The sequence below is a fragment of the Uranotaenia lowii genome, chromosome 2, assembly GCF_029784155.1.
Source record: "Uranotaenia lowii strain MFRU-FL chromosome 2, ASM2978415v1, whole genome shotgun sequence".
NCBI lineage: Eukaryota > Metazoa > Arthropoda > Insecta > Diptera > Culicidae > Uranotaenia > Uranotaenia lowii.
The window spans coordinates 131621083-131632794 of NC_073692.1; the positions used below are offsets into that span (position 1 = coordinate 131621083).

General features: G+C 40.1%; 1 protein-coding gene across 1 annotated transcript in view; it reads left to right on the forward strand.

The window, feature by feature from the left end:
• Positions 1-11712, forward strand: part of LOC129741861 (uncharacterized) — a 39263-nt gene that overhangs the window by 23951 nt on the left and 3600 nt on the right. The gene's annotated exons all lie outside the window — the stretch shown is intronic.

Here is an 11712-nt window from a genome sequence, read left to right on the forward strand (position 1 = left end):
GGGCTTAACAGGAAACCAACTCCTCGTTCCCGAGTAGCATGTTCTCCTCGTATGCCAGAGTAAAGCAGTACTTGCCCGGACTGTGTCTTGTGTTCTCCAGTGTTAGGCCAACGGACTTCGCTCAGTCCCAATATCTCTAGCTTGAGGCGGCTAGCTTCTCTAGCAAGTTGAGCCAGCTTTCCTGGCTGGGCAAGGGTCAAAACATTCCAAGTTCCAATTCTAGTCCGTGTTTTCATGCTAAAAGTCGTTGCCAAAGTTCCAATTCGGTTATTTCTTCTCTCAGTTTCTGTAACAATATAAGGTATCAGGAGCAGTAGGTTGTTAGCCTAAAGTCCCTATCCCGCGATGGGGCTGCCATCTTGGACTTAGCTGGCGGGAGCTGCATTTCATAAATTCAGCCGCTTGCTGCAAGACAGACGCTGTTTGAGCCGCCCCTGACCTGGAGAACAGACGCTCGGTTGTTGTTGCACGCCGCCCCTGACCTGGGGAACAGACGCGTGCGGCCACCTTCTCAGTCTGCATGCGACCAAAGCATCCACCGGGGTTGGGTACCCGATCTCCGCTTAGGTTACTCGCACCCCAGCCGGCACCGCGGGGAGGTAGAGATAGGAGTTGTGAATAAGAGGTGATATGACCACTATGGGGTCTCGTGTTGCACATTATCCACCGTTTACCAGCCAAATGCAAGATTTTAATAAAAAAATAGCGCGAAAGTTTCTAGTAAGTAGATACCCAGTTTATTATTCTTGATCTTTATTTTCGTTTTCCATTGAGATAGAATCTTGATTCGAATTATGGTTTTGATTTTGCAAATCAAACTCAAATAAGATGGATTTTTCATATTCGAAACTCATCATTTGGGAATATGGAAAAAAATATTTTAAAACCAAACCATAAGATTTAGACTTGAAATTTTGATCTTCGATTCATAAGCAAAATTGAAGCATAAGAATGTGTAATGAGTCCAGAAAAAAAAATTCAGTATTCAACATTTTCGTTAAAATTGACAAGTTAAATTACGAGTAAATATTCGAAAACTATTTAAATTGAAACTGATAAATCCAAAACGAAGTACGAGATTTTAAATGGATAAATTAATAGAAATATTCATCAGGAATTTAGATTCAGATTTTTAATTTATGTTCAAAATGCATAATACAGATACGGAATAAAAATTTAAAATTGGTATTCAAACTATAATCAAGATTGAAATATCAATTCGAAAATTTCATTAAGGATTTCATCAATGAGATCGCTGCTTTATAACTTTGATCCTTGATTCAAAATAAAGTTTTTAAATGCAATCAGAGTCAGCCAGAAACACAAACTTGGCGAAAATAACAAATATAGAATAAGATCTGGATTCATGTGAAAGAATTAGTTTTTTGAAAAAAAAAAAATTAGTGCTCTATTCACAGGTTTTATTAAATGTAAAACAATTATTGATTATTTTTGTTGTTAAAAGAACATTCAGAAAAATTTCATCTCATGATTAAAAATGAAATTCAGCTTGAAATTTTATTTAACATTCAACATTATTTGTATCTAAATAATGCGGCAACACACACGAGCTTGGAACAGCTTTTATAGTGATGGGAAAGATGAAAAAGGGCGTGATCGGGAGGTGTCCGATCAACTCACGAATGTGCCGGTTGAGAATCAAGGGCCGGTTCTTCAACATCAGCATCATCAACGTGCACAGCCCTCACCTCGGAAGTACCGGTGACGACAAAGACGAATTTTACGCGCAGCTGGAACGTGAATACGACCGTTGCCCAAAACATGATATCAAGATCGTCATCGGGGATTTCAATGCTCAGGTCGGCCAGGAGGAGGAATTCAAACCGACAATTGGAAGGTTCAGTGCACACCAGCTGACCAACGAAAACGGCCTCAGACTTATTGATTTCGCCGCCTCCAAACGAATGGCCGTACGTAGTACCTTTTTCCAGCACCGCCTCCCACACAAGTACACCTGGAGATCACCGTACCAAACTCAATCACAGATCGACCACGTTTTGATCGACAGCCGGCACTTTTCGGACATCATCGACGTCAGATCCTGTCGGGGCGCCAACATCGAGTCGGACCATTATCTGGTGATGGTGAAGATGCGCCCAATACTCTCCGTAGTGAACAACACGCGAAACCGGCGCCCGCCTCGGTTAAATATCGCGCGACTGAAGCAACCCGAGGTCGCGGTAGACTACGCGCAATCGGTCGAAGCAGCGCTGCCGGCAGAGGGCGAGCTTGACGAAGCCCCCCTCGAGGACTGTTGAGATACCATCAAAACAGCCATCAACAGTGCTGCGGAGAACGTCATCGGTTATGTGGAGCGATCTCGACGGAACGACTGGTTCGACGAGGAGTGAAGGAGGGTGATGGACGAAGAAAATGCCGCGCGGGCGGCAGTAGTGCAGAAAATCACCGACAGCGGAAGAGGCAGCGAGTCCGACTTTTCCAGGAGAAAAAGCGCCGCCTGGAGGAGGAGGAGCTCGAGGAGCTGGAGCAGCTGCATCGTTCCCAAGAAACACGAAAGTTCTATCAGAAACTCAACGCATCCCGCAAAGGCTTCGTGCCGCAAGCCGAAATGTGCCGGGATAAGGACGGGGGTATCCTGACAGACAATCGTGAGGTGATGAAAAGGTGGACGCAGCACTTCGATGAACACCTGAACGGCGCACATGCAGGAGATCAAGACGGTGGGGGAAGGTACATCGCCGGCGTAGCCAACGACGAAGACGAGCCACTCCCAACGATGAGTGAAGTTAAGGAAGCCATTCGCCAGCTGAATAGAAACAAGTCGGCTGGGAAGGAAGGATGGCATCGCAGCTGAACTCATCAAAATGGCCCGGACAGGTTGGCCGATTGCCTACACCGGTTGATAATCCGGATCTGGGACATAGAACAGCTACCGGAGGAGTGGAAGGAGGGGGTAATATGCCCCATCTACAAGAAGGGCGACAAATTGGACTGTGAGAACTACCGAGCGATCAATGTCCTCAATGCCACCTACAAAGTGTTGTCCCGAATCCTACTCCGCCGCCTAACGCCACAAGCAAACAGATTCGTGGGAAGTCATCAGGCCGGCTTTATGGAGGGACGGTCTACGACGGACCAGATATTCACATTACGGCAAATCCTCCAAAAATGCCGCGAACACCAAGTCACTACGCACCATCTATTCATCGACTTCAAAGCCGCATACGACACGATCGACCCTTACGAGCTATGGAAAATCATGGACGAGAACGGCTTTTCCGGGAAGCTGATCAGACTGATCAAGGCGACGATGGATGGAACGCAGTGCTGTGTGCGGATTTCGGGTGAATTGTCGAGTTCATTCGAATCTCGCAGGGGGCTTCGACAAGGTGATGGTCTATCCTGCATGATGTTCAACGTGGCGCTAGAAGGTGTTATTCGACGAGCGGTGGGCGAAATGCGGGGCACGATTTTCAACAGATCCAGTCAACTTATCTGCTTTGCCGATGACATTGATATAGTCGGCAGATCATCTGCGGCGGTGGAAGACATCTACCGCAAAGTGAAACGTGAAGCAGGAAGGATTGGGTTGATGATTAATACGTCCAAGACGAAGTACATGCTGGCCTGCGGATCCGAGACCGACCGAACCCGCTTGTCCAGTAATAACAAGGTCACGATCGACGGCGACGAGCTGGAGATAGTCGAAGACTTTGTATCTCGGCTCACTGGTGACCGCAGACAATGACACCAGCCGTGAGATCCGGAGGCGAATTATCAGCGGAAGTCGTGCCTACTATGGACTCCACAAGCAACTGCGGTCGAGAAGACTTAGCCCTCGCACGAAGTGTAACCTGTATACGACGCTTATTAGACCGGTTGTTCTCTACGGGCACGAGACATGGATATTGCTCGAGGAGGACCTGCGTACACTCGGAGTATTCGAGCGACGAGTGTTAAGAACCATCTTTGGCGGCGTACAGGAGAACGGAATGTGGAGGCGAAGGATGAACCACGAGCTCGCGCGACTCTACGGCGAACCCAGTATCCAGAAGGTGGTGAAGGCTGGCCGGATACGCTGGGCGGGACATGTTGCGAGAATGCCGGATGACTGTCCTGCAAAACAGGTGTTCGCCACGAATCCGGTAGGAACAAGACGAGCGGGGGCGCAACGAGCGAGGTGGTTAGACCAAGTGGAGCGTGATCTGGCGAACGTGGGGTGCCCGAGGAATTGGAGAACGGTTGCCATGGACCGAGTGAATTTTAGGAATTATGTTCGTCAAGTTATGTCGTAAGACGGAATACTATGTAAATAAATAAATAATGTATCTAAATAATTAATTTTATTAGAGTTTAAAAGAGAGGAAAATTATCCTTATATGAACTGTAAACATAATGTTTACTCTCATTTCAAAATATTTGATATATTTTCTCACCAATGCTTAAAATTGTTATGCTTGTGATAAAAAAGCTTGCTTATTTAAGTAAATTCAAAAAGTTTTTTTATTTTCAAAGAAGTTCCAACAACGAAAAAGAGACTGCAGAAGCATCGATTTCAATCAAATTTGGCGAAATACTACAATGTCCTGCTTCGTAACATGAAAAACTTGTGTGACAGTATCGTAAGAAATACCATCTGTAAGAAAAATGGCAGCTTGTTACAGTCGGAAGTTTGTGTGATGCTCTGCGCGATTTCATTCATTTTTTAACGCAACTTCAGTTTTATTTAAAAAAAATCAGGTGCTCTTGTAGGGTGATTTGCCAACCGTTGTCCTCTGCATCATCGTTTAAGAGGTTGACTAAAACTGTCAATATTTCAGCCTCCGACCGTGGCCTAGAGAATTGCGTTCAAGTCTTCCAAGCAAGCGGTAATGAGATCGCATCTCGGCCACGGCAATTGAGTACTCTTTCTGTGGGTTGTTGGTTTTAATGTTTGTACGATGCTAGCCATTATAGCCTTGAAAGATGTATGCCTTAGTGTTTAGTAAATTAGATCTCTTCAAAGAAACATGAAGTTGACTCAAGATTCCTATATGCGTGTTTAGTTTTTTTTCCAAAAATGAAACTGAACCAAGTTACTTGAAATATTTCTGCTGTAAAATAAGCATCTTGCGATAGCTTTACTTTTTTTGATTTTTTTTCGCGCATTTTTCGTGCAAATAGTTAATTATAACCATAAAATTCCTTCCATGGAAATCAAAGTTTTACGTCAGAATAATAAAATTTCGTATCGGTTTTCTTTATGAAACGTTTATTGAACAATTTAAACACCATGTTTAAAAAAAAAAATCACGATCCATTCATAACTATCGAAAATATCGGATCGTGCAACCATTCATTCACTTATTCTTTTCTTGCCCCATTATTGTACAATTGTACATCCACTTATTCTTTAGCAGTCTGCATAACTAATACGCTTGATAAGCTGTGATAATCCATTGATTACATACAACTGATAAAAAATCAAATTGTCTTCTAATTTAAAGTTGCCAGATTTTTTTCAGTATGTATCCGGGCTTTTTTATTTCAAAATTGTCAACCAGAAATCCGGGTAATATCGAGGCATATTTGGTCAATACCCAAGAACTACTCAACAAAAATGAAGAATAAAAACTAAAAAAAACGTCATCAATGAATTTTAAGCAGATTTTAAATCGTAATTTAGGCTTCCACAAAACCTTTCATGATAATTTTTATAAAACTTGCTCAAACAATAAATACAATTTGAATTTTTTGTTTGATTTGGCAAAAAAAGGTTAATAATCCAGGCAAAATCCTGGCATTTTTCAATGAAATCCGAGCAAACGGGCCGAGCCAAACTTTTCTAAATTTTGCTTGTGTTAAATATTTTGACAAACCTGGATAAAACCGGGCAATCTGGCAAGCATATTTTAATATGACATATTTTTGCTAAACTACGTTTCACTAATTATTTTATTAATTTTTGTGCTCTCGTTAACTGTTTTTCACTCAGATTTTTAATATATTTTGAACTCATTGTTGATTTTCAAACTTTAAATCAAAGACACATTAATTGTTATTTTTTGTAAAAAAAATTGTTTATATTTGATGTCTTTAAAACCTTTCTTTTAATGCAAATTATATTTATTTAGATAATTATGTCGAAAGTTTCTTCATATTTCAATATTTTTTTTTCTATCGTCATTTTTTTTAAGTTGATGCTATGAGAATTTTAAACTCGTTGAAAAATTTATGGTTGTATTGAAAGTCAAGCAACTTGCACGTCTGCAAAGTGTCAAAGGCAGTTGAACTGCTTTGGCTATGAGGGACAAGGTATATACTTTTTATTAGATTTATTTGGAATTGTTTTTATGTGAACAGCGAATACACAAAACTACACAAAAAAAAACTTTAGAAAGCTCAACATGTGTGAAAGAATAGTGTGATAGTGTGAAAAAATAACTACAAAGTAAAAATTAATGGAGGTTGAGTGTGAGAGTACGCCTGCTTCCTATTTCTATACAATTATGAACGGTACTGTAAATGTGCAACATATAACTTCCAACTTCAGCTGGCGTATATGCACTAATCCACTGATTCACTGCCTCCGAATATTTAATAACGTAAAAATTAATGATTGTAGCGTCCATAAATTATTCAATGATGCACAATTAAAGATTTCATGAATTTCTGCGGGGTACCAGAAGATTTTTTTTGTTGGATTTACCTAAAAAATATTACAAGCTGTCAAACTTCCAAAAGGTCACTCTTTAGTGGATTCGAGTTCATTTCTGAAGCAAACCTGAAGTTCAGGAATAGTAATTGAGCGCAAGTGTACTCAAAACCTCACTAAAATATTTTAATTTATAACAACGGTTTTGAAGACTCTCAACAGTGTTATTTGGTCAGTGTTTTTTTTTTTCTACAATCTTATTTATAACTTTAACCTTCCGCTCGAGAGCATGACCGCTTTCCGGGGTTCATCGGGTCCTGGTATGGAAGTTTTATTTCTCCCAATTTTAAGCTTTCGGGCTGCTCGATGACTGACTCAAACTCAAACTCGTGGGCCGGGTATTATGTTTCAATCAATTGCCTGCTGACAGCCTAAGGTTGGCCGATTGCCAATTTTATGGTCGCTGTGCAAACGGAGCGTCTCGAAAGCAGATGAGCAATGCAAACGGCTTCGAGACCCCAAGACTGAGTTTGAAGTTCTTCGCATTGCGCACTCGAAAAAAAGTGCATGATTTACTGATGGAAACTGTTATGGGGTTCGGGGCGAAGAGCAGGAAGATCTTCATGCAGAGAAAGTTTAAGTTCGTGACATGATTCTTTGGCCTTTCGGGGAGTGCTCTTCTGGCTGGAAAGGGCGCAAGTCTGTACACTTCTTTTGGAAGTACTTTGAGAGGGCACACGCTAGTTATCGTGGCCAGTTGAAGTTTGTAGGGACTGCTAGAAGAGATTCAGTTCAGTTCCAGGACCAGATTGCACGAAAACGTCACGTTCTACTAATGCTATTTGATGACTTTTCCCGTGGAAAACGTGCTTCGCGGGTCTCTAATAGCTGAAGACAATAGATTGATGTATGTCATGTAATTGGATTCGACAGCTCCGGATTGGAGAACGGATAGAGTGCAAATATATTGCAAACCAAGATGGAGTTCAAAGAAATAGGTTAAGTGAGAATAACTTCACTAAACTGAACTCTAAACTGAACTAAAAGAAGTTTTCCCAGCCAATAAATTTTGAGTCTGCACCATACATCCCCAAAATTGATTAAAATTTGACGAAACATTCAATTCTTTTTATCTGCATCATTTTTTGTTTAACTGTGGACTCATTTCAGCTGAGTCTTCAGACATTTCTTTAGTGCATAAATTATTCCCTTTTCATATCGCAGCTTGCAATTTGTAACATCTTTATTTTCCCCATAGGACTGAAGTTTGCTTCAACTGAGTTTCAATTTGCTGTACATTCAAAAACAGCTGTTTGTGGTAAACGTGCAACGCCATAATTATCTGTTGAACCAACAAAATTCACAGACCAGACCCGATCAATACCCATAGAGACCGAACAACATTGGCTCATCTACTAGGGTAAGCTGCAGCCCTGTTATCATTTTTCCATTTAAAAGTGAGAGTCGTCTGTGAACGTACATGAAAGAGAAAAAAAAAACAACCAAAACAAGCTGCTGGTGGTCGGTGTTGCAAAGTACAGCCAAATTACACCAAGTCTCGTGGCAGCTTGTGAACAGCACTATTTTCACCTTTTGCAGCTTGCAGGCGCCACCACGCACCGTCATGTTCCGAAATAATGATATTCCGAGTAGTTCGGTGCGTGGTTGGCTGCCTTCCGGTTTCGGAATGAATAATTTATGACACCACGCGGTGACAAATGGTGACATTTCTGCAATCTTTCAATTATTAGTTTAGGTTGTGAATTTTAGATCAAAGTGTTGAGCACACGATGTTCAACACAGAGCAATGTTATTAATTACTAACATCTGTAGCAATAAAGCAGTTTTCGAAATGGTGAATTTAATCGCACGAATATGTTAGTCAAAAACATATTGAACAGCCTGTATTCTTCCAATTTATCTTCATCTGCCACTTGTACCAAAATTCCATCTCTCTTGTCCTTCGATGCCGTTTTCATCTCCTAGTGGTCTATTTATGTGCGATTTCACTTTTAAGAACATCAAATCACTTGACTATAGATCAGGATAAGCCAATTGGTTCGGCATAATCAGTGTGTTGCACTGGTAAAGAGAGTGGTTTTGGGTGCGCTGAGATCTTTCAGGCGCATTCTAGTTTTCATTTGAAGGCGTTTGGAAGGCCTCATGAAGACAGTAAGATCATATAAGCAAACGATTTGAAAAAAAAACTCACCGAATCAGATTCACATCACTATCAAAATTATGTTTTAACAGTAACTTCAACTATGCGTAAGGGGAAAGGGGTTCCATAAAAAATTAAATGTACTCTCATACATTATATCAAACAAAACACAAACTTAAAAAGCTTTCTAGCATTTTATTTTATCCGAAGTAATAGAAAAAAGAAACTTTGACTTCACGAAATAAATCAATACATTAAAAAATGCTCTAACTTTCAAAGCGGTGTGAGAAACATAGCTGAAACGAAAGTCTATTTTTTTTAAATTAATTTACCCATCGAAATTTTTCAACTTTTGCAAATAAGTTGAAGATACCACAACTTTGTTTTGTAAATCTTCCAATTTATTTGTTCATTTTGCTATTCTTCAATAAAAAAAAAGTATATTTATGAAAATTAAACCGAATACCAATAGCGTTTTGTATTTGTGTTTATCAATTATAAAGACAAAAAGGAATTGAAGTTGGGTAAAATTTATCTAAATTTAAAATAGTACAGTTTGGTATTGGTAAACCGGACTTATTTTCCGGACATTTATTCAAAGTATTTGTTTGCTTCAACTAGTTTTTATTGGAAAAAGATGTCCTGAAAACTCTCCTCAACTTTATAAATCAAAATAAATTAGTATTTTATACTTTAAAATTTTGAAGAGGATTTTTTTTTAATTTGGTGAACATAAAATCGATTTAATGTCCATTGTAATAACACTACTTTACATTTATGAGGTGGGGATGCTTTAAAATTCTTTGAAGAGTTAATAAAAATTGTTTCACATGTAGCATCGGCGAAATTTATTTCAGCGTGTATTGCAGTGAATATTAGGTATATGTTAAATTTGTTATTCTGTGACCTTGCAAGCAGTATTTCAAACAGTACAAAAATTATTCTGTATCGATTATAACAGAATTTTTATTAACCTGAGCTTCGCAATCAACGAACACCAGCAGAAGATATCAAAGTGTAAAGTTATGCCACGCCAGTTACCGCCCTCGGTCAGGTCTCCTTTTTTCGGGACTTTAACAAGGATACCCAGGCTTCCGAAAAGTACTGGCGAACGACAGTATTCTTGCGAACGTCGCACGTGCACCCCGATGAAAGCTTTCCGAATATTTCTTCCCTGACAGTTCTAAAAGGAGCGGTCGTGCGATGTACAGCGAGGCCTCGTTTTACCTCATGCGAAAGTTTGTTCGTGGGTATGAAAGTTTTTTAAGCTTCGTGACAGTTTTTGGAAAATCTTCGTGACAGTTTTCAATGCGTTGAATTTTGCATGACAGTACTACCTACTCCGTCCGACTGTAGCCGAGATTCGCTTTGGATTATCATCCACGCTCGGGCCGAGTTAATTTCGAACGAGCGTAGGTATGAATTTTTTTCACGCTTAAGAGGGGAGGGGGGGGGGGGGGGTGATCACCCCGATCACCCTCCTCATAGGACCCCATAGGATAGAAGGTAATCATATCGCCTAACCTGCACCGGCACCACACATCGCGTTTCGCCTCGGTCGTATACTCCTGCTCGATGGCTCGTTCGATCTATTCGAACCGAGCAGCAGCGCATACGGCCGGGCATGGGTACGGTATGGGCACGACAGTCAACCGTGACAGTCCTGCCCAAAACTGTCACGCGCTGCATCCGACAGTTAGATGAAATTATTTTTGAAACAGGAGGCCTGAAGGGATTAAAACCGAACTGTCGGTTGGGTTCGCTACAGCTTAAGACACAACGTTTTCGGCAGCGCAAGCTTTGAGCCGATTGTTCAGATACAGCCTGCGTTCCCGCACGTGTGTGGTGTAGCCGAAGCGTTTCGATTCGTTACCGACGGTACAGCAGCAACCGAGTGGTAAGGAAAACCGAGACAGTTTGTTCGACAAGAAAAAGGCTGTCATAGCAAAGCTGTACTTTTCGGAAGCCTGAGGATTAGGGTGGCCCAAAATTGTACTATGTCTGGGATGTTGGGGGCTCAAGCTTCAAATGATAGCTTAGGGTGTAAGAAACAATATTTTATATGGCGGCGACTCAGAAAAATGATGTTTAGAGGTCGCACTGGTTCGATTTTAAAAAAAAGGCCATTTTTTTGAAATTTTGTCCTAATAACATTTTTAGATCTTGAAAAAGTATCAAACATGTATCTCTAATATTTTTTAAATTTTCTTTATAATGTAAGTTTTAAACTAAAAATTTATTGGGACTATTTTGGACTCTCAATTTGTATGCATGATTTTTTTAATTACGCAATACTGTGAATTTTTGTAAAAAAAATAATTAAAATTAACAAAAAAGTGTACTTTGGATTAAGATTTTTAATCAATATTGAATTCAAAGATGCGCGACGTTAAAATGTGTAACTTTGCAGAAGAAGGTGTATAGCTATGACTTGTCGTTTCAAAGTAATTCAAGTTTCACTGTGGAAAAAAGTCACAATTTTCAAATTTTTGCTAAGAATTGTTCTATATTCTGATGTTGTTGAGTTTCGAGCAATCTAAGAACCAAATAAACTCCTGATACCAAACTTTTTCATCCTTTTATGGATCCTTCAATCAGCAGAAACAACTATGACTAGTTTCTAGATTTTGCAAAATTTCAACAAAAAATGTAGCGTAGTTTCTGAGATATTATATTTTGAATGAGAAAAGTCCAAAAAGTCCGATTTTCGTAGAATGACTGTATCTCAGGCCCCACAAACTCCAGAAAGCTCAAATTTTGTGATATAATAGTGTGATAGTTGATCTATTTAACGCAGAAAATTTGATCAAAAACTATCATCAGAGTCAAAAGTTATGGAAGTTCAAAGCCGAAGTGACAGTGCGCGTGCTTCCAATTTCTATACAATTATGAACGGTACTGTATATCTCATTTCTAAAATTTGGCTCGCCTGTTC